At 44.5% G+C, this 23,487-nt stretch overlaps 1 protein-coding gene and 1 long non-coding RNA gene across 3 annotated transcripts in view; both read right to left on the reverse strand.

The window, feature by feature from the left end:
* The window catches only part of cars2 (cysteinyl-tRNA synthetase 2, mitochondrial), a 294,966-nt gene that overhangs the window by 234,084 nt on the left and 37,395 nt on the right, over positions 1-23,487 (reverse strand). The gene's annotated exons all lie outside the window — the stretch shown is intronic.
* LOC117513055 lies at positions 11,732-22,614 on the reverse strand. Its single transcript, XR_004561445.1, has 3 exons — positions 22,602-22,614; positions 20,951-20,955; positions 11,732-11,909 (listed from the first exon to the last, which is right to left on the reverse strand). It is a non-coding gene; the product is annotated as an uncharacterized LOC117513055 (long non-coding RNA).

A 23,487-nucleotide genomic window follows, 5' to 3' on the forward strand; every position in this document is an offset into this window, starting at 1 on the left:
CCCGCCGAGGATCAAACTCTGGTTATTGGCGACTCTGTTTTGCGAAATGTGAAGTTAGCGACACCAGCAACCATAGTCAATTGTCTTCCGGGGGCCAGAGCAGGCGACATTGAAGGAAATTTGAAACTGCTGGCTAAGGCTAAGCGTAAATTTAGTAAGATTGTAATTCACGTCGGCAGTAATGACACCCGGTTACGCCAATCGGAGGTCACTAAAATTAACATTAAATCGGTGTGTAACTTTGCAAAAACAATGTCGGACTCTGTAGTTTTCTCTGGGCCCCTCCCCAATCAGACCGGGAGTGACATGTTTAGCCGCATGTTCTCCTTGAATTGCTGGCTGTCTGAGTGGTGTCCAAAAAATGAGGTGGGCTTCATAGATAATTGGCAAAGCTTCTGGGGAAAACCTGGTCTTGTTAGGAGAGACGGCATCCATCCCACTTTGGATGGAGCAGCTCTCATTTCTAGAAATCTGGCCAATTTTCTTAAATCCTCCAAACCGTGACTATCCAGGGTTGGGACCAGGAAGCAGAGTTGTAGTCTTACACACCTCTCTGCAGCTTCTCTCCCCCTGCCATCCCCTCATTACCCCATCCCCGTAGAGACGGTGCCTGCTCCCAGATTACCAATAACCAGCAAAAATCTATTTAAGCATAAAAATTCAAAAAGAAAAAATAATATAGCACCTTCAACTGCACCACAGACTAAAACAGTTAAATGTGGTCTATTAAACATTAGGTGTCTCTCTTCTAAGTCCCTGTTGGTAAATGATATAATAATTGATCAACATATTGATTTATTCTGCCTTACAGAAACCTGGTTACAGCAGGATGAATATGTTAGTTTAAATGAGTCAACACCCCCGAGTCACACTAACTGTCAGAATGCTCGTAGCACGGGCCGGGGCGGAGGATTAGCAGCAATCTTCCATTCCAGCTTATTAATTAATCAAAAACCCAGACAGAGCTTTAATTCATTTGAAAGCTTGACTCTTAGCCTTGTCCATCCAAATTGGAAGTCCCAAAAACCAGTTTTATTTGTTATTATCTATCGTCCACCTGGTCGTTACTGTGAGTTTCTCTGTGAATTTTCAGACCTTTTCTCTGACTTAGTGCTTAGCTCAGATAAGATAATTATAGTGGGCGATTTTAACATCCACACAGATGCTGAGAATGACAGCCTCAACACTGCATTTAATCTATTATTAGACTCTATTGGCTTTGCTCAAAAAGTAAATGAGTCCACCCACCACTTTAATCATATCTTAGATCTTGTTCTGACTTATGGTATGGAAATAGAAGACTTAACAGTATTCCCTGAAAACTCCCTTCTGTCTGATCATTTCTTAATAACATTTACATTTACTCTGATGGACTACCCAGCAGTGGGGAATAAGTTTCATTACACTAGAAGTCTTTCAGAAAGCGCTGTAACTAGGTTTAAGGATATGATTCCTTCTTTATGTTCTCTAATGCCATATACCAACACAGTGCAGAGTAGCTACCTAAACTCTGTAAGTGAGATAGAGTATCTCGTCAATAGTTTTACATCCTCATTGAAGACAACTTTGGATGCTGTAGCTCCTCTAAAAAAGAGAGCTTTAAATCAGAAGTGCCTGACTCCGTGGTATAACTCACAAACTTGTAGCTTAAAGCAGATAACCCGTAAGTTGGAGAGGAAATGGCGTCTCACTAATTTAGAAGATCTTCACTTAGCCTGGAAAAAGAGTCTGTTGCTCTATAAAAAAGCCCTCCGTAAAGCTAGGACATCTTTCTACTCATCACTAATTGAAGAAAATAAGAACAACCCCAGGTTTCTTTTCAGCACTGTAGCCAGGCTGACAAAGAGTCAGAGCTCTATTGAGCTGAGTATTCCATTAACTTTAACTAGTAATGACTTCATGACTTTCTTTGCTAACAAAATTTTAACTATTAGAGAAAAAATTACTCATAACCATCCCAAAGACGTATCGTTACCTTTGGCTGCTTTCAGTGATGCCGGTATTTGGTTAGACTCTTTCTCTCCGATTGTTCTGTCTGAGTTATTTTCATTAGTTACTTCATCCAAACCATCAACATGTTTATTATGTTGTGAAAGTGTAGGAACACGGACCCACAACAGGGGGCGCAATGAACGGACAATGGAGAGAGTAAATAACAAGATTTACTACAGAAACCAGCACGAGTAATACAACAAACACAATTTGGGGTCGAATCCGTTGGTGTCGTGTGGGCAGGCTCGAAGGTAGGAGACGTCTGTCTCAGTCGAACCGGAACCACCCAGATCTCCTCTGCCACCGAACCCTGGAAATACTGGAACCGCCAAGTCCCGAATTCCCAGGTGGCCACTGCCTCCGCTCGTCGGATCCGGTACTGCTGGCAGGAGAGAGCAACAACACACAGGAGTGGATGAACGCACCCCGTAACAGAGAGGGGAGAAGCCGCCTCCACCTCTTGGCAAGAATAGCAGGAAGGTGAGTACTTATCCCAAAATGAGGTGTTTAGTAGTCACCAGTCCTGAAAACAAGGTTTTAGTTGATAATGCAATGTGTACCTGCAGAGAATACTACCTTGGTCTTAGGCGATATCTCGGCACTGAGGTGGAGACGCCGTCCTCCTGATATACCTTGGTGCTGAGTAGAACAGCTGTGTCTGGTGATGGGTGACAGCTGTCACCCAGGCTACTCCCATGATGCGGCAGCGCCCTCTGGTGCCTGGAGCCCGCACTCCAGGCAGGGCGCCCTCTGGTGGTGGTGGGCCAGCAGTACCTCCTCTTCAGCGGCCCACACAACAGGACCCCCCCCTCAACGGGCGCCTCCTGGCGCACGACCGGGCTTGTCCGGGTGGCGTCGGTAGAAGTCGGCCAGGAGGGCCGGGTCCAGGATGAAGCCCTTCCTCACCCAGGAGCGCTCCTCGGGGCCGTACCCCTCCCAGTCCACCAGATACTGAAAACCCCGGCCCATCCGACGGACGTCAAGGAGCCGGCGGACAGTCCAAGCCGGTGCTCCGTCGATGATCCGGGCAGGAGGCGGCGCCGGACCCGGGGTGCAGAGGGGTGAGGTGTGAAGAGGCTTGATCCAGGGAAACATGGAAGACTGGATGGATCCGCAGTGAGGCCGGAAGCTGGAGCCTCACTGCGGCGGGGTTGATGACCTTGAGGATCTTATAAGGTCCGATGTACCGGTCTTGCAGTTTGGGCGAATCAACCTGTAGGGGAACGTCCTTCGTGGACAACCAGACCTCCTGCCCAGGACGATACTTGGGGGCCGGGGCTCGCCGCCGGTCTGCATGTCTCTTCGCCCTCGTCCGGGCCTGCAACAAGGCAGAGCGAGCGGCCCGCCACACCCGACGGCACTTCCGTAGGTGGGCCTGGACCGAGGGCACACCGACCTCTCCCTCTACCACCGGAAACAAGGGGGGCTGATACCCCAAGCACACCTCAAACGGGGAGAGGCCGGTGGCTGATGACACTTGGCTGTTGTGGGCGTACTCGATCCAGGCCAGGTGGGTACTCCAGGCCGTCGGGTGCGCGGCTGTCACACAGCGAAGTGTCTGCTCCAGTTCTTGATTCGCCCGCTCTGCCTGCCCGTTGGTCTGGGGGTGGTACCCAGACGAGAGGCTGACCGTGGCCCCCAGTTCCCGGCAGAAGCTCCTCCAGACATGTGAGGTGAACTGGGGACCGCGATCGGAGACGATGTCTGATGGTATGCCATGCAGACGGACGACGTGGTGGACCAGGAGGTCCGCTGTCTCCTGGGCCGTAGGGAGCTTCGGGAGGGCCACGAAGTGGGCCGCCTTGGAGAAACGGTCCACTATCGTGAAGACGACGGTGTTTCCCTGGGACGGCGGGAGACCCGTGACGAAGTCCAGGCCGATGTGGGACCAGGGGCGATGAGGCACGGGCAATGGCTGTAGCTGCCCTGAGGTCTTCCTATGATCGGCCTTGCCCCTGGCGCAGGTGGTACAGGCCTGGACGTAGTCCCGGACGTCGGTCTCCAGGGATGCCCACCAGAAGCGTTGCCGGACGACTGCCACCAGTGCTGGGGCCTTCAGGGTTGAATCCTCATAAAGGATCGTGACTGGGAGTCGTGTAGCAATGTGGGTGTGTCCCACGTGAATGTTTTGGCCCACCCCTGGCCCAGTCTCTAGGGGCGGGCGTTGGAGTTTAACCGCTCGGGGCAGTCGTTTGCCATGTGCTCACTCGAGCCACAAACATAACAAGCTCCGTGGGCCCGCCTCCTTTGTGCTCCAGGTGCCCTAAATGTTGCCCTGCTCGTGTCCATAGCTTCGTCAGCAGGGGGAGCCATAGGCGCACGGAGCGCAGGAACAGAGGAGCGTGGGGAGGGCGGAGCTCGATCGGACCCGGAAGGGAAAGGGACGACGCGTGCTTGGCCACGCCCTTCGCCTCGTTCCCGACGGCGTTCTTCTAACCGGTTGTCGAGTCGTATGACTAGATCGATGAGCCCATCTAAATCCCGCGGTTCGTCCTTAGCCACCAGGTGCTCTTTTAGGACCAGAGACAGTCCGTTTACAAAGGCAGCGCGGAGGGCAGTGCTATTCCAGCCGGATCTCGCCGCCGCGATGCGGAAGGCGACTGCATAGGCAGCTGCGCTCCGACGTCCCTGTCGTATGGACAGTAGTGCGGTTGAAGCGGACTCTCCTCTGTTGGGATGATCGAACACCGTTCTGAGCTCCCATACAAACCCATCGTATGAATGAAGGAGCCGTGAGTTCTGCTCCCAGAGCGCTGTAGCCCAAGCGCGTGCCTCCCCGCGAAGCAGATTTATCACATAAGCTACTTTGCTAGCATCAGTCGCGTACATCACGGGACGCTGAGCGAAGACGAGCGAACACTGCATAAGAAAGTCCGCGCACGTCTCCACACAGCCTCCGTACGGTTCTGGAGGGCTTATGTATGCTTCTGGGGACGGAGGGAGGGACCGTTGAACGACCAGTGGAACGTTACTTTCGCACGCAGGGTCCTCGGGAGGGAGAGCCGCAGCGGCGCCCGAAGGGCGCGCCTCCACTTGTGCGGCGAGAGCCTCCACCCTGCGGTTTAGGAGAACGTGCTGCTCGGTCATTAAGTCGATCCGAGAGGTGAAAGCGGTGAGGATCCGCTGCAACTCATCGATTACCCCTCCCGAAGCCTCCGCCGCGCCTTGGTCTTCCATTGGCCGTTCAACAGCCGGTTGACGCCCCTCGGGATCCATGACGCTGGCCGAGATATCCTGTTGTGAAAGTGTAGGAACACGGACCCACAACAGGGGGCGCAATGAACGGACAATGGAGAGAGTAAATAACAAGATTTACTACAGAAACCAGCACGAGTAATACAACAAACACAATTTGGGGTCGAATCCGTTGGTGTCGTGTGGGCAGGCTCGAAGGTAGGAGACGTCTGTCTCAGTCGAACCGGAACCACCCAGATCTCCTCTGCCACCGAACCCTGGAAATACTGGAACCGCCAAGTCCCGAATTCCCAGGTGGCCACTGCCTCCGCTCGTCGGATCCGGTACTGCTGGCAGGAGAGAGCAACAACACACAGGAGTGGATGAACGCACCCCGTAACAGAGAGGGGAGAAGCCGCCTCCACCTCTTGGCAAGAATAGCAGGAAGGTGAGTACTTATCCCAAAATGAGGTGTTTAGTAGTCACCAGTCCTGAAAACAAGGTTTTAGTTGATAATGCAATGTGTACCTGCAGAGAATACTACCTTGGTCTTAGGCGATATCTCGGCACTGAGGTGGAGACGCCGTCCTCCTGATATACCTTGGTGCTGAGTAGAACAGCTGTGTCTGGTGATGGGTGACAGCTGTCACCCAGGCTACTCCCATGATGCGGCAGCGCCCTCTGGTGCCTGGAGCCCGCACTCCAGGCAGGGCGCCCTCTGGTGGTGGTGGGCCAGCAGTACCTCCTCTTCAGCGGCCCACACAACATATTAGACCCCATTCCTACCAGGCTGCTCAAGGAAGCCCTACCATTATTTAATGCTTCGATCTTAAATATGATCAATCTATCTTTGTTAGTTGGCTATGTACCACAGGCTTTTAAGGTGGCAGTAATTAAACCATTACTTAAAAAGCCATCACTTGACCCAGCTATCTTAGCTAATTATAGGCCAATCTCCAACCTTCCTTTTCTCTCAAAAATTCTTGAAAGGGTAGTTGTAAAACAGCTAACTGATCATCTGCAGAGGAATGGTCTATTTGAAGAGTTTCAGTCAGGTTTTAGAATTCATCATAGTACAGAAACAGCATTAGTGAAGGTTACAAATGATCTTCTTATGGCCTCGGACAGTGGACTCATCTCTGTGCTTGTTCTGTTAGACCTCAGTGCTGCTTTTGATACTGTTGACCATAAAATTTTATTACAGAGATTAGAGCATGCCACAGGCATTAAAGGCACTGCGCTGCAGTGGTTTGAATCATATTTGTCTAATAGATTACAATTTGTTCATGTAAATGGGGAATCTTCTTCACAGACTAAAGTTAATTATGGAGTTCCACAAGGTTCTGTGCTAGGACCAATTTTATTCACTTTATACATGCTTCCCTTAGGCAGTTTTATTAGACGGTATTGTTTAAATTTTCATTGTTACGCAGATGATACCCAGCTTTATCTATCCATGAAGCCAGAGGACACACACCAATTAGCTAAACTGCAGGATTGTCTTACAGACATAAAGACATGGATGACCTCTAATTTCCTGCTTTTAAACTCAGATAAAACTGAAGTTATTGTACTTGGCCCCACAAATCTTAGAAACATGGTGTCTAACCAGATCCTTACTCTGGATGGCATTACCCTGACCTCTAGTAATACTGTGAGAAATCTTGGAGTCATTTTTGATCAGGATATGTCATTCAAAGCGCATATTAAACAAATATGTAGGACTGCTTTTTTGCATTTACGCAATATCTCTAAAATCAGAAAGGTCTTGTCTCAGAGTGATGCTGAAAAATTAATTCATGCATTTATTTCCTCTAGGCTGGACTATTGTAATTCATTATTATCAGGTTGTCCTAAAAGTTCCCTGAAAAGCCTTCAGTTAATTCAAAATGCTGCAGCTAGAGTACTGACGGGGACTAGAAGGAAAGAGCATATCTCACCCATATTGGCCTCTCTTCATTGGCTTCCTGTTAATTCTAGAATAGAATTTAAAATTCTTCTTCTTACTTATAAGGTTTTGAATAATCAGGTCCCATCTTATCTTAGGGACCTCGTAGTACCATATCACCCCAATAGAGCGCTTCGCTCTCAGACTGCAGGCTTACTTGTAGTTCCTAGGGTTTGTAAGAGTAGAATGGGAGGCAGAGCCTTCAGCTTTCAGGCTCCTCTCCTGTGGAACCAGCTCCCAATTCAGATCAGGGAGACAGACACCCTCTCTACTTTTAAGATTAGGCTTAAAACTTTCCTTTTTGCTAAAGCTTATAGTTAGGGCTGGATCAGGTGACCCTGAACCATCCCTTAGTTATGCTGCTATAGACTTAGACTGCTGGGGGGTTCCCATGATGCACTGTTTCTTTCTCTTTTTGCTCTGTATGCACCACTCTGCATTTAATCATTAGTGATCGATCTCTGCTCCCCTCCACAGCATGTCTTTTTCCTGGTTCTCTCCCTCAGCCCCAACCAGTCCCAGCAGAAGACTGCCCCTCCCTGAGCCTGGTTCTGCTGGAGGTTTCTTCCTGTTAAAAGGGAGTTTTTCCTTCCCACTGTAGCCAAGTGCTTGCTCACAGGGGGTCGTTTTGACCGTTGGGGTTTTACATAATTATTGTATGGCCTTGCCTTACAATATAAAGCGCCTTGGGGCAACTGTTTGTTGTGATTTGGCGCTATATAAAAAAATTGATTGATTGATTGATTGATTGATAAACAAATGACATAGCGCACGCAGCCCAAGAACTGTCCACAGAGGAAAAAGATTAAAAAGGCGTGAAGTGTGTGTTGGTCCCAATATGGATATTCCGGATGATTTTCTCATGGACAGTACGACAACAAACAGCAGACAAAGCAGCCATCTTGATGAGGACGGACTGCCGAATTTGGAGAGCAGCGAGCGCCAGTCGACACGACAAAAGTTAAAGTGAGCCAACTTTTTATGTACGCGTTACGTGTTGTGTATCTCAGTAAGTGATAATAATGCAAATAACATGCATTTGTCGTGCGGTATGCATTTTCTGAGTCCCTCCGTCCATGCCCAGTCGCCCAAAATGACAGATATTCACCCTCATCTAACTCTGCAAATTTCTGGCATTTTAGGCGACTGGGCATGAACGTCGGGCCTCTGAAAATGCATACCACCCTCCAAAAGCATGTTATTGTATTAATATGAGCCATATGAGTCACAATATGACAATATGTATTTTAAGATTTCATCACTTATGACTTGGGGCGCATTGAGAAATCACTGCGAAAAAGTGGTAATTTCACATTTTGGCGGTAAAAAGTACCCCTATATTTGTGCGCCCAAAATCAGCCGCAAAAATTTTAATAGAAATCAAAGTAAAAGGTCCTAATCTATCATTACATGCATAAAAGACCTTGGCTGATTAAGGGCGCAGGCCACACCGGGCCCTGGGAAAATGTGCACAATTACAAAAAATAGCGATTTGCAGCGCCACCTATGGGCTGCACCCTGAGTCAGCCACCAAAATTTTCATGTTTTTGGAGAGTTCATACCCGACAGACTAACACTAATGAAAATCAATTTGGCTCACTCGGGGCGCACGGACATATGAGTACTCGAAAACTTAAATTTTGTGATTTTGCAATTTTGGCTCATTTTGACCCCAAATTTCCAGGGCCACCTAAAAAAGCAGACACTATAAAGGATAAAAAAAAAAAAAAAAAGATTTTTGTTCTTTCCTCACATATATCTACCCATAAAGAAAATTGAGGACAAATCTGAAGGGGTCATGAATCACCCTCTAATAGAAATCTGCCTGATTCTTATAAAAACTGGCCAGTGCACCCCGCGTGAGAATTAAGGCATCCATTTTTTTTTTTTTTTACTTAAAATGTACTTGCTGTGTACAGCAAGCATTGTAGTAGACTGGTGATATGCCTCCTACAAAGCAAGGGGGGTTAGGTCGTAAAACCCCAAGTGCTAAACAGATGAAATGTAATAGAGCTGGGGAAACCTCTGCAAAGACACTAACAACATTATATATCACACAGCATTGCCGTGATACGACATGCTATCACCTTTTAATCATCATTTCTTTCAATCCGACCTTTTTATTTTTTGCAAAAACTATATGGATTTGAATCATGTGTGATTGCATCAGCCAAGCTTGAACCTTCGTGCGCATGCGTGAGTTTTTTCACGCCTGTCGGTTGCATCATTCGCCTGTGAGCACGCCTTGTGGGAGGAGTGGTCCAGTCCCCTCAACGGATTTTCATTGTCAGGAAATTGGCTGATCGACTGCCGCTTTGCTTCATCAAAACTTTTTCAGAAAGTGTGAGAGACAGCCAAGTGGAAACCATTTGGAAAATTCAGATGGCTTTCGGTGAAGATCTTATGGGGATCACACAGATTAAGGACAATTACAACTGGATTAAAGATGGCCCACAGCGGCGGATGGCGCGCCGTGCACCGAGCGGAGATCGACAGGCTCAAACGACCAGATCATTTCCAAAGTGAACGCTTTGTTGATCCGGGACGTCGTCTGACTACCAGAGAAATGGCAAGACAGCTGGACATAGCACTTTTTCGGCACATTCCACTGTTACAGGAGTTTTTGTAATGGAAAGAGGAGCGGAGAAATTCGCCACGGAGCCACTCATGGCGCGGGACGAAAGCACCTCCGTGTTGGTCTCACAGGACAGGCCCTAACATGCCCAGCTGTTGCACCATTCGAAAGATTCAGACGGCTTTCGGTGGCTTTTCAGTCGTGTGACTATCAGAGAAATTGTGGATGAGCTGGACATGCCACAACATGTCCTGTGAGGCTTCATCACGGCATTACTTTTTGTTCTGTGCCCTGCGCCTCCGTCCCGACGCGCGAAGTCCTCTGCACGTCTTTTCATGCCGATAAAGTGCTGATGTCAAACTCTTCTGCCATTTCTGTGGTAGTCAGATGACGTCCCGGATCAACAAAGCGTTTACTTTGGAAATGAACGGCACATTCCACTGTTACATGAGTTTTTTGTCATGAAAAGACGTGCGGAGGACTTCGCGCGTCGGGACGGAGGCGCAGGGCACAGAACAAAAAGCACACACACACACACACACACACACACACACACACAGTCAGCCTTATGTAGGCTCTGAAGGATTACGTCAAAACTACTTCACGGATTCTCAACAAATTTTCAACACAGATACATATTGCACCAGGGAAGACTCCAATAAATTTTGCAGGTGATCCAGATCTGGATCCGAATCGAGATTCTGGATAAAGATTCACTTCATATAGGCTTTGAAGGATTACATCACAAGTACTTCACATCACAAGACTTGCATTTTTTATTTCGTCTTGGCGGGGACCACAGCCCATATGGGGTGCAGCGATCGCCGCGCCATCTGGGGAGGAGGCAGGAGGCACGCTGGCACACAGAGTATGGAGGCAGGTGCACAGCCGACTCAATCAATGCTGTCTGCTGTTGGATCAGATCAGAAGCTAAGAACGATGTTGCAGCCTCTATGACAGTGAAGAGTGAGGCTTTTATGAAGAAACCGGCAGAATAGAATTCAAAATTCTTCAGGTACCAAGACACACTTTGAGATTTTGGGGCTGGATAGCAGCGTGCATTATTCCATTCCATTCTTCTATTTCTATAGTTTTAAAAGACATGTCGCACTGAAATCATAACATTTCCGAGTGTTTCCAACAGCGTTTCTTAGAGGAATATGTCTCAGCACGCACTTGAATGTTGCTAGTTAAAAACGGAACCACGGATTAATTACAAAGTTTACATAAGTGTGATATTGTCTTATGATGACTAGTTTTTAAGTGATAACTGTTAATTTTGATGCAGTCATGGTAAAAGCAGCCGCTGTCCACTGTGCAAAAACTTAGTGCGTGTGCACACTGTGCAAGTGCGGTGTGTGCCGCTCCGTTACAGAACAGTCTCATGTCAAAACAAACTCTCAAAGTAAAATAAAAATAAATTGTACCAGCTCCACTGAGAAGAAGGAAAAAAAAAACCCTGAACAGTCATCCACTTGTGATTTCCAAAGTCCGCTCCACCAAAAAAACAGCGTCATGGAGACATTACGCGTGCACTCTCATGGTAGCTAAAATACTGTCCATTGACACAAACAGCTGTGCCACCACACATTAGAATCCAAAATCCAACAGACTATGAAAAAAGTAAGAGTTTTGGGGTGAAGTGTGTCGCCTCCTGTCTCTCTGTACAGCCTCTCTGTAAATCTGAACCTTCACTTTTGAATGAAAGCTCAGAAGCTTTGTCGGATGAATCAGTGTTCGTTTCACTGTCTGTTAGCCATCACGATGATTCTGCTTTTCCTAAATGTACATCACACTCTGAGAAATGCCGACAAATGCAGAGTAATAAGACATTTTCCAAAAATGCACCTGCGGACTCGGGGAGGAAAGCTGGACCTTTTGTTTTTCTATTTTTATTTTATTTATTGACAGTATAGAGGGGTGTCAAATTGAAAATTATGCACAGAAATGTGTAAAATGGAATGTCCCATATTTTAAATTGTCTTTCTGTACATTCTTTTTTCTTTCAAATAAGTTTACTGCACATTCATAACACACAGTGTGTCAATGATAAATAAATATTGTAGATGAATTTAACTAATCAACAATTCAGCACAGAATCAGACCAGAAACAGTACTAAAAGATTTTCATTTTTGGCTTTGGACTTCTGGACACAAGGTCGGATAGGACCCCGAGTGGAAGCATTGTGCACAGTGATAGTTCCCAACAGCACCGCTATACTAAAAATTTCTGGGGAGAACCCTGTAACTTAGACAGAAACATGCAAAAAAGAACTTTGATATCACAACATAAGTGTCCATTTTTATCTATTATTCTTGCTTTCAATGCATCTAAAACCACTCAAAATGACTCGCAACACTCACCACCTTGGGTGATGATTGCCAACAGTACCACTATACTAAAAAAATTTCTGGTGAGAACCCTGGAAAGTCATGTGACCATGGCTGCAGGTGGTTTGTCATTCTTTATGCCAGTCACGGTTTGCTGTCAGGTGCAACCGTGTGGCATTGAGGTGCTGCTCCATGTCGTGTTGACTGGTCTGTGAGTGATGGTTTTGGCTTTCTGTGTCAGCCATTTGTTTGTACTTATGGTTGTTTGTTTAGTATTAGGGGTGCTGCTGACGGTGCCTATGCAGTGTGACTGATCACTGGAAGAAACCACTGCTGCTCTGTTTTGCTGCATTGACTTCTTCTTTGTTTGTTTTGGTCTCACACCATGGACCACATCTCGCACCTCACATCAGGTATCGTTAAGAAATGATTCGATCCACCGATATCAATAGTCTTTTTGCTTAATGATTCCCTTATCGGTCCTTCAGAGCGGCCGTTGTTTTTGAGGGTCTTTGTCGAGAAAATGATCATTTCTCTACGTTGATTGCAGACCCTGTAGCAGGTCTGTAATCAACCGCTTCTGCAGAGCAACTGCACTTTGAAGCGTGAACCAATGAAGCAATGGTTCGAGTAATATATACCATTTTATGTTAAACCGACCTGTTATGGTCTGGATGTATTTTATAACTTAAAAACGGGACTGATGCTAACGTGTTAGTATGTCTATGGCGTATTCAATGTTAAAGTTAGCATTAGCTGTTGGCATTTCAGCACGTTTGTGTGCATTTGTTTTCTGTATAATAATTAATGGCTCAGTGCTTGTTGTCGTAAAAGAGTCAAATGTATTAAAAATTGTAATATTTTTTAATTGATTTTTATTTATATATTAATAATAATAATTGCAACAACAACAGCAATAATAGTAATAATAACTCTTCAGAAGCGGCAAGTCTGCTTCTGAACTCCTCTCAAAGCCATTAAAATATGTCAATCATGACTGTGATTCACTTTTGTGTGGATTAAAGTCACTAACTGGGACTCCTGTCTTGTTGCAGTCAAGAAACGAGAATCGTCCTCCGTGCCGTTGGCACAGCTCCAAACGCTGTGCTGCTCTCTGCCGAGACAGAGTCCGGTCGGAATTAATAACTTCAAAATGAATTGCCGCTTTAAATAAAAAGACATCTCTTTCCAAATGCTGTAATACAGAAAATAAAGTACAATCGAAACATTTTTTTCTTCCCAAAATGAGACGTCCTGCATTCTTTATGAATTAAACTGTTGCTGACGTGAAGCACAGCCAGCTGCAATAATTCAGCTCAGAGGTATGGAAAGACATTCATACCAATAATGTCTGAAAGGAAATGTTTTTGACAAAAACTACAGATTTTGTTTATTTCTATTTATATTCAGAGATCAAGGGGCTACCATGTAGAGTTTATTTCAGTCCAGAGTTTAAGGATCCAGTGACCAATTTCATATTTATTTACTTTAAGACTCAATAAAATGTTGTTGACATAGAAAACCTTTAAAGCCTATTTTTAGTACACAAAAAATTCACAAGTGGTATTGATAAGGGAATCGATAAGGAATCGGATCGATAAGCGGAATCGATAATGGTATCGATATAGATAAAATCTTATCAATACCCATCCCTAACCACGTTCCATGCTCCCGCAGAATCTTGCGCATATTGAAATGTATGATGTTGATGCGTGGAGCGTGCGTTTGGCCGTTTCTGTCACCGATCTTCGGCAATGTTTGTTAGCATCTTTAAATGCACAGGAAGCTGCAGGAAATGAAGAGGAACAAGACGCAAATCTAACAGAATGCTTAGAAATATGTTTAAACTACATTCACCCAAACCCGGACAACAACCAGGAAAGAGTTTTGCTAAAGCAATTGGCCAGAAGAGGAAGCTTAGTGATGATGAGTTAAGGGAGAGAGAGACAGGCTATATGAAAGAAACAAGAGGAAGAGAGGTTTTGCCCCGACCTGGCCACAGAAATGGTCATGGCTTGGTCATGACCAAGAGAAAAATGAGGTTTTCTGTCAAATCTACAGGGCCTATCCATCGTATGCTGACAAGTAAGTAAAGTATATGCTTGGTCCTGGTAGACCCTGGCTGTTTTGAAGCTAGTTTAAAAGTCTAACCAGCTTGCCTTTGTGGAAACCCCACAGTGACAACATTAGCAAAGGAGCCAAGCATTTTTTTTTTTCAATTTTTAGATCTATAACTCCAATCCAGACAAGGCATACTTTTTAGTTTTGATATGGACCTACATCTGAATGTTACATTTATGACTGTGAGTTAGCCAACTCTGAGGGTTGCTTAAAAAATGCTCTCTAAATTTTATGGGAGTCACTTTATTTTTTTTACACTTGAGAATGCCCTCTGATAAATTCTATTTTTTTTTTTTACTTCATGGTCCATAGACTATTTTATGTTTTTTCTGGATTGGTTTATATCATATAGGCAGTTTTATTTGCAGGATTTCAAGGTGGAATATCATGAACTCTTGCGTGCAAAACCATGGGCCAGTGCTCCTACACTGTGGGCCACTAACTTCTACATTCTACTGGCCCTGTGGGCCAGTGGGGCAAATTGGTTTATGTCAAGCCCTAGTAATGTTTGTTTTTTTAGTTAGGATCTATGATTACCATCATTATTCCTGATTGTTACAATGATAAAAACAACTCATCCTCTTCGCCACGACGACTTATTACTTATTCATACAGCGAAGCAGTGTATTTGTGTATTTTTAAAAGACATGGCGCTGTGTTATGCTGCTTCGCAGATGAAGTTTGGGGTAAAAAAAAAATAATGGACCAAGTGCTAAGCCAGCTAAAGCTAAAGCTACAGTCTTCACAATGACCATTACTACTGGCCCCTTCACGAATGAGGCTGAAACCGGCCACAAAAGGCTGAATTGGCAAACCTTGAAAAATTCCAGCCGACAGCCATACGATCCCTACAATGTCTGTTAAAATATTTAATTCCTGTTACAAAGAACAGAGAATACAAGAATTATTGTCCTTCTATTCCTTTTTGTTCATGAACCATGCCCATGGATGTAAACAAGGAATTAATGAACTGACATGAATGAATTCATGCGCTCACATCATGAACACATTAGCCGGCTTCACTTGTCCAGCTGTCTCTGGCCAATTGGTGCATGATGCGCCGAAGGACAGCGCATGATGTAGACTATAACTCACATGGTGGATGGGACATTTGGCTTGCCAGCTGACCGTTCACATCATCAGACGGATATTTTCACATAGGGCAGCCTGGCTGATGGTATCTGCAGTGCGCACTGAGGTGCAGTTGAACATGTTCCAAAGGTGATATGTGTTTTTATTTTTCCCCATGTCGTCATCATTTGCAGACATATGTGCACCACCATGCCTTGTACATGGGTGATCGGGGCAAATATGATGCACACGTCTGTGCTGTTCCATGCTGAAAGTAAATGATATTTCCTTACAATAGTGGGCAGGATGTATAACGGCAGAAGCTGACTCATTTGTGTTGGGTTTGTGATTGCCTTTGTTTTTACTCAGAAGTGTAGGCAGTGCTTAAACTCAAAACTGGCTTGTCAGTAGCTGCCAGTGTACTGGAGTCAATACTAATATCCCCATGAGACATAGCCAGAATCACGCAGAGTGGCGTCAGACTTGTGAATCAGTGCACATCTGAAAAATGTCGGATTTCAGTTCCAAAACGTTCAGACAGCCATCTGTGGAAGTTGACAAAGTTGGTCAAAATCGACCGGCGGCCCGACTGTAATGCACATGTTCAAAATTCTCCGGGCGTGGCCGAGATGGGACATCTATCCAACAGTGGTCCATGTGTAATCTGACAACCATCTGACCGCAATTTACATATTCCGATTGCAGCAAAACGGGATCGGAAATGATTTTAGTGCAAACGAGGGAACGTTGAGATGAATCTGACACAACAAAGCCTGCCAGTATGACCTGCATGCCACGTATAATAATGTCCACCCCCACCCCCTGGAGCGCAAAGGACCTGTTGAAATGAATGTGGCACACTTCATCATGATAATAATTATGAATTATTATCATGTACAGTGAATGTGAACGGCGGCTATCAAAATGAAAGCTCCGTGTGCTACTGCGCGCACGCCACCACAAATATGAACAGGCTGTTATATCCACAATAGACCTTACAGTACAGATATTTGTCCATTCCTTTGCATGGGCGATATAAAAAAATCACAACACAAGCAGCTGCACCTCTCTGTGGTGCGCAGTAACGAGTCATTGCAGGTATCAGGTTCAGAGCTGGACGGATCTCACAATGTAATAAATGATCACCTTCTAACTCTGGAGGAGATTTGATATGGAACTTGTGGCAGGCCATTACACCATTAATAAACATGAATCTCACCTCCAACAGCAGTCCAGGAGTGTTTCACAGTGCACACATGGACATGGAGCCGAAAACGCAGCCTGTGGTTAAATCCAGTCACCCAAAAGAAAAACATTACTTCCATGTGATAATCCAACCATTGCGGTGTCCAGAGTTGCGTTGTGCTCCTGAAGTGAGCAAACAAGAAAAAAGAAAGTTCCCTGGAAAGGTACTCAGTCTGATGGACTGCATGGCCCAACTGGCAGCAAACTATGGGGCGAAGCTGTCCAGTTGCAGGCGCGCGCACTTAGTGGTCCATGCAGCATTATGTATATATATATACACACACACACACACACACACACACACACACACACACACACACAGCTGTGTGATAACTGCAGCCCCACACGTGTGCACGCACGTGCACGTGGGGAACATAGCACCCTGGTCCCGTGTTTGCATTTTCAATCAGCTGAAAGTAGAAACAAAACCATTTGTGTTTAGTTCAGGTGACAGTCTTTGCAGAACTAATTTTTCATCAGTTTCTCTATATTCCCTTGCTCTGGTCTTGATAAAATGCCACATGTTGTCTTCCCCTTCTCTTACGACATCCCTTTGCTTATTATTTTTAAAAAGAACTTAATGAGCAATGAAAATTCAAAACTGCTACCTGTGGTCCCGAATGAAAACAAGGTGCTCAATGTTTTGCACAGTAAAGTGAATACAAAAGCAATCAGAGACTTCTGATGTCCTCCAATCCTGATCCAGATCACCTCCAAAATGCAGTGGAGTCTTCCATGCCCTAACATCTATCGGTTGTGCAAATTTGGTGAGAATCCGTGAAGTCGTTTTGATGTAATCCTTCAAAACCTATATAAAGTGAAATCTTGATCCAGGATCCAGATCTGGATTCGGATCACCTACAAAATTCAGTGGAGTCTTACATGGTCTAATACCTACAGTTGTGCTCAAACGTTTACATACCCTGGCAGGTTTTTTTTTTTTTGGCCATTTTTCAGAGAATATGAACAATAACACAAAAACTTTTTTTACTCATGGTTACTGGTTGGGTGAAGCCATTTATTGGCAAACAACAGTGTTTACTCTTTTCAAATCATAATGACAACAGAAACTACCCAAATTAACCTGATCAAAAGTTTACATACCCCTGTTCTTAATACTGTGTATTGCCCCCTTTAAAATCAATGACAACTTGGAGTCTTTTGTGGAAGTTGTGGACGAGGCTCTCTGATGGTAAAGCTGAATATGTTTTGGACTTTATTTTCACCAATTACAAAGAAATACAAACAATATGGCACTTTATGGTAAATCTGCATGGAGTAGACAGTTCTCAAAAACTGAGTGACTGTGTGACCGGGGAGTGGCACAGAAAACAAAAATCCACCAAAACCAAATAGTAATGTGTGAAAAGGCCAAAAGAGAACCGTACACCAGAGGAAACACAAAACTAACATTCGGGCAACCGACCAGTAAGTGGGGACCACATTAGATGACCTAACAGATTTAACGAATGAACCAAAAATAGAAACACAATGAGGGCCAAGGAGGACGAAAGGACCAAAGATAAAACAAAACAATGAGCAAAGTATTTCAACAAATGAACGCCAAGAATACCTGACCCCAAAGAACCAAAAAAGAAGGCCATGACAAACAGAAATGCAAACAGAGGAGAACCGTAATGGCAAAAAGAATCGAAGAGTTCCTCTGAGTGTATGGTAAAGAGAACCGTGAGAAAAAGAAAAAGTGAAAGTAAAGAAGAAGCAAAAGAATTATTGCACACTTTCTGTAAATCCTATAAACTTCATTTCACTTCTCAAATATCAGTGTGTTCGTCTGCTATATGATATATTTAACTGAAATTTCTGATCCAGACAACCAATGATTTATAAAGGAAAATCATGAAAATTATCAGGGGTGCCCAAACTTTTGCATACAACTGTATTTCTTTTTTCTTTTCTTTTTTTTTTTTTTACCCAAAGCCACCTGTTATGGAAAATGACTGTGCAGCCCACAAAATCTATGTGTTTATAGACCAAGGTTTGTCACTTTTACCTTGACTGGTAACTTAGAGACAGGGGCGTGTTCAAGCTTCATTTGTCCTACCCAGGTCCTGCCGCTCTTGCCATGCCCCACCTCTTTACTAGGGAGTTAGGCAAGAGTTAAGCACTACCAAGATGGTGGCACCTGGATCCGCCCTATTCATAAAGCCTATGGGTGACATCATGGGGGTTGTCCATTACGTATACAGCCTATGTTTGTGGCCAGCCCTGTCAGTGCCTGTGGACACACGGAATTACCTTGTGTCTAGAATAGTGACACAGATCATGTCAAACAAAAATCTCATTCAGAGAGATATCACTCACCGCAGCTAGAAGGTACACTGAGACAACAGAGGACACCAAATTAGTGCTTATTCTGAGCTTGATAATAGACTCATTGGCACAGGTGATATCTAACACCACCAAAAAGACATGGTCCACCACGGGAACTGTCACTACCTCAGTACAAGACCACTGGAGTGACCATACAAAAAATAGGTGTGTCTACTCACTGAAATTTGACTAACTTTAGATCTGCAAAACCCACAGTGTGCTACCAATGAAATGTTGAGCTTTTTAAGTGGAAGGTAGTCATCCTTATAGTGTAGCAGATAAGTGAAACAATCATGCAGATGGTGATAAAAGCATCAAATTCAGCAGAAATACTAAAATCCGATTGGCCACTTGACTTTTCAATCGATGGTCAGGTAGGGGTCAATTGAAGAATTACACAGAGGTCAAAATTAAAAGATGCTACAGAGGGCCGTGGTTATGGTGCTGAACTAAGAACATGTCTCTTTGTGAGCTCCTGGCAGGATTTAGTTAAATACTGTATATGTTCCTTTACCTGCGTGAACAGTGATAATTATCACTTGTGGCGACGCGACATTATGCCGACGAAGAAAGCGCAAAACAAATCTAAAGCACGCTTTTCTCCGAGTGAGGAAGATGACGTCTCAGATGCCAGCAGCGTAGCTAATTCAACAGGTGAAGCTAGCACCACACTTCACGAGGACGTGGATACAGGAGTGACCCACAGCATGAATGTTATTCAGATACTCGATGACTTCTCCTCAAAATTGGATGTGGTCCTGCTGCATCAAATTTTTCCAGAAACTGTGAGAGACCTCCAGGTGGACACCATTCGGAAAATTCATATGGCTTTCAGTGACGATTTTATGGGGATTACACAGATTAAGGAGTGCTCCAGCGTCTGAGAGCGCGGCGCACTCCGAGTGCCGATCGACAGGCTGACACCCCGCTGAAACAACCAGATCATTTCCAACGTGAAGGCTTTGTTGATCCGGGATGTCGTCTGACTTCCACAAAAAAAGGCAGAAGGTGTGGATATCAGCACTTTTTCGGCACATTCCACTATTACAGGAGTTTTTTTCATGGAAAGAAGAGCGGAGGGATGCGCCACAGTGCCGCTCATGGCGCGGCACAAAACCACCTCCGTGTTGGTCTCACAGGACGGCTTTCAGATGGCTCAGAAAAAAAAAGAAAAGAAAAAAAAAGAAAGAGCTGTGTTATTTTCCCATGAGAAATTCAAGTTTAATGTGAGGCCGCGGTGTCTGATGTTACACTGAGCCATTAGTCCAGAAAGGATTGCCAGTGGTTGCTTCCCTGACTCAGGAGACGTCCTGGTCAAAGCTTGTCTGAGAGAAAAGGGAGGGGGACCCCCGTGTTCACCATCTTGTGTTTTAAAAGTGCTGTGTTGTTCCAAAGGACCGCAGAGTCCGCCATTTTGTGACATAGTCAAGTCACATCGCTACAAGCTCACCTCGTGTACGCATTGGGTAGCTCAATCCCAATCTACGTTGACTCAGAGGATCTGGAAATGGCGTTTCTAATTAACCTACCGATTGTCACTACTGAAAACATCTACAGGCTCAAAAGTGTCGTCAACGTAGGTCTCTGGAAAGGAGACAATCACCTTAAGATCCACACACCACCCGTAGTGGCTTTCAACGACGCTAAACCTGAGCTATACTTCGTGCCAAATCTCAAAATGTGCACTGTCACAAAAGACATCCATTATTTGTGTCCCAGCAAACCGTTCATTCGGGATGACACTGCCGGCATCTGCGGTCTCAAAACACTTACTGGGACGAATCGCTGTCCAACGACCATCACGCCTTTCCGCCAAGTCACAGACACTCAGGTAGAGATAGTAGGACAATGCTGGTTAGTGTACGACCGTCATGACACGTCGACTCGTATCGAACCCTTGCCAGACTAGCCCGAAGAAAACGACGCGTGTCCGAATCATCTGACGATATTGAAGCTAACCCAAATTTGGACCAAGAATCCGAAACCGACCAGGTATCCGAGCTTATTTGGATTAGCCAAGCCAGCGGTGAATAATGTAAATAAATAGGCAAACGTAGGATGTGGTACCATAGTCGGACCACTTTAGCATGTAGTAGCCACTCTGCTAGTCTGACACTAACCCTCCTCAGCCTCACCACCAGTGGAAGACATCACCCACTGACTGTCACTGACAGCTAGACTGCCTGATGTCTTAGCTTCACATTTGGCAAATACCCAATCAGTTGACAGACTTGTGGACAGTTTAAACTCAGTGCTCAAAACTACACTCGACATGATTGAGCCACCTGTGTTAGAACCGCGCACCCCCAAATCACAGTCACCTTGGTTCAATGATTACCTGCATGACCTCAAGAATAAGGCAAGAGGTCTAGAACGGAAAAGCCGTCGTACAAAATTAGATGTATTCCACCTTGCATGGCATGATGCAATCTTAGACTATAAGCATGCATTATTGGCTACAAAGCGGACCTAAAACTATGATTTGATCAACAAAATCAAGCATAACTCAAAGTTCTTGTTCGACACGGTGGCAACACTTATTCATGGACAACCACCTGTAGTTCACTCTCCTTTTACAGCACAAGATTTCCTGGATTACTTTGAGAAATAGAAAATAGAAGACAGGTTAAACATATCCCAGCATGCCTTAACCCAGCCACTACACCCTGCTATTGAGATGGGCGCCATTACTGAGGTATTATCTAGATTTACAAAATTTGAGAGTATCTCACTAGGCATGCTGACGAAACTCATAATGTCAACAAAAAGCACAACCTGTTTATTTGATCCTATACCAACAAAACTGTTTAAGGACCTGTGGCCCACTCTTGGGCTGACGGTGCTGGAAATTATTAATCTTTCTTTAACTTCTGGATCTGTTCACATCTCCAGTGATTAAACTATTACTTAAGAAACCTAATCCCAACCCTAGTGTATTGGAAAAACTATCGACCGATATCAAATCTATCATTTTGCTCTAAAGTTCTGGAAAAAAGTGGTGTCACAGCAGCTCGTGGACTATCTTACTGAGAATAATCTCTTTGAGCCACTGCAGTCTGCTTTTAGAAAATATCATTCCATAAAGACGGCTCTCACTAAAGTGGTGAATGATCTTCTGCTTACAATGGATTCGGACACCACTACTGTTCTGGTGCTGTTAGATCTCAATGCTGCATTTGATACCATGGATCATCATATTCTACTTGATAGGCTGGAAAATCATTTTGGGATTATTGGGAGTGCCACTGCATGGCTGACATCATACTTGACCAGTCGTTCTCACTGTGTTTTGTACAGTAACACTACCTCTAACCTTAGTGACATAAAATTTGGGGTTCCACAGGTGTCCGTCTCAGGCCCCCTGCTTTTCTCCCTTTATATAGCACCCCTTGGGCACATATTGCTGCATTTTGGGATTACCTTTCACTACTATGCTGATGATACTCAGTTATACAACCCCTGGCAAAAATTATGGAATCACCGGCCTCGGAGGATGTTCATTCAGTTGTTTAATTTTGTAAAAAACAAAAGCAGATCACAGACATGACACAAAACTAAAGTCATTTCAAATGGCAACTTTCTGGCTTTAAGAAACACTATAAGAAATCAGGAAAAAAATTGTGGCAGTCAGTAACGGTTACTTTTTTAGACCAAGCAGAGGGAAAAAAAATATGGAATCACTCAATTCTGAGGAAAAAATTATGGAATCATGAAAAACAAAAGAACGCTCCAACACATCACTAGTATTTTGTTGCACCACCTCTGACTTTTATAACAGCTTGCAGTCTCTGAGGCATGGACTTAATGAGTGACAAACAGTACTCTTCATCAAGCTGGCTCCAACTTTCTCTGATTGCTGTTGCCAGATCAGCTTTGCAGGTTGGAGCCTTGTCATGGACCATTTTCTTCAACTTCCACCAAAGATTTTCAATTGGATTAAGATCCGGACTATTTGCAGGCCATGACATTGACCCTATGTGTCTTTTTGCAAGGAATGTTTTCACAGTTTTTGCTCTATGGCAAGATACATTATCATCTTGAAAAATGATTTCATCATCCCCAAACATCCTTTCAATTGATGGGATAAGAAAAGTGTCCAAAATATCAACGTAAACTTGTGCATTTATTGATGATGTAATGACAGCCATCTCCCCAGTGCCTTTACCTGTTAAGGTGTTAATGATGGCTTTCGTTTAGCTTTTCTCTATGTAAATCCCATTTCCTTTAGGCGGTTTCTTACAGTTCGGTCACAGACGTCGACTCCAGTTTCTTCCCATTCGTTCCTCATTTGTTTTGTTGTGCATTTTCGATTTTTGAGACATATTGCTTTAAGTTTTCTGTCTTGACGCTTTGATGTCTTCCTTGGTCTACCAGTATGTTTGCCTTTAACAACCTTCCCATGTTGTTTGTATTTGGTCCAGAGTTTAGACACAGCTGACTGTGAACAACCAACATCTTTTGCAACATTGCGTGATGATTTACCCTCTTTTCAGATGATGCAGGTGTTAGTTTTGGGGATGAAAATTTACAGGGTGATTCCATAATTTATTCCTCAGAATTGAGTGAGTCCATATTTTTTTCCCTCTGCTTGGTCTAAAAAAGTAACCGTTACTGACTGCCACAATTTTTTTCCTGATTTCTTATAGTGTTTCTTAAAGCCAGAAAGTTGCCATTTGAAATGACTTTAGTTTTGTGTCAT

This window comes from Thalassophryne amazonica, chromosome 1 (assembly GCF_902500255.1).
Source record: "Thalassophryne amazonica chromosome 1, fThaAma1.1, whole genome shotgun sequence".
Taxonomy (NCBI): Eukaryota; Metazoa; Chordata; class Actinopteri; order Batrachoidiformes; family Batrachoididae; genus Thalassophryne; species Thalassophryne amazonica.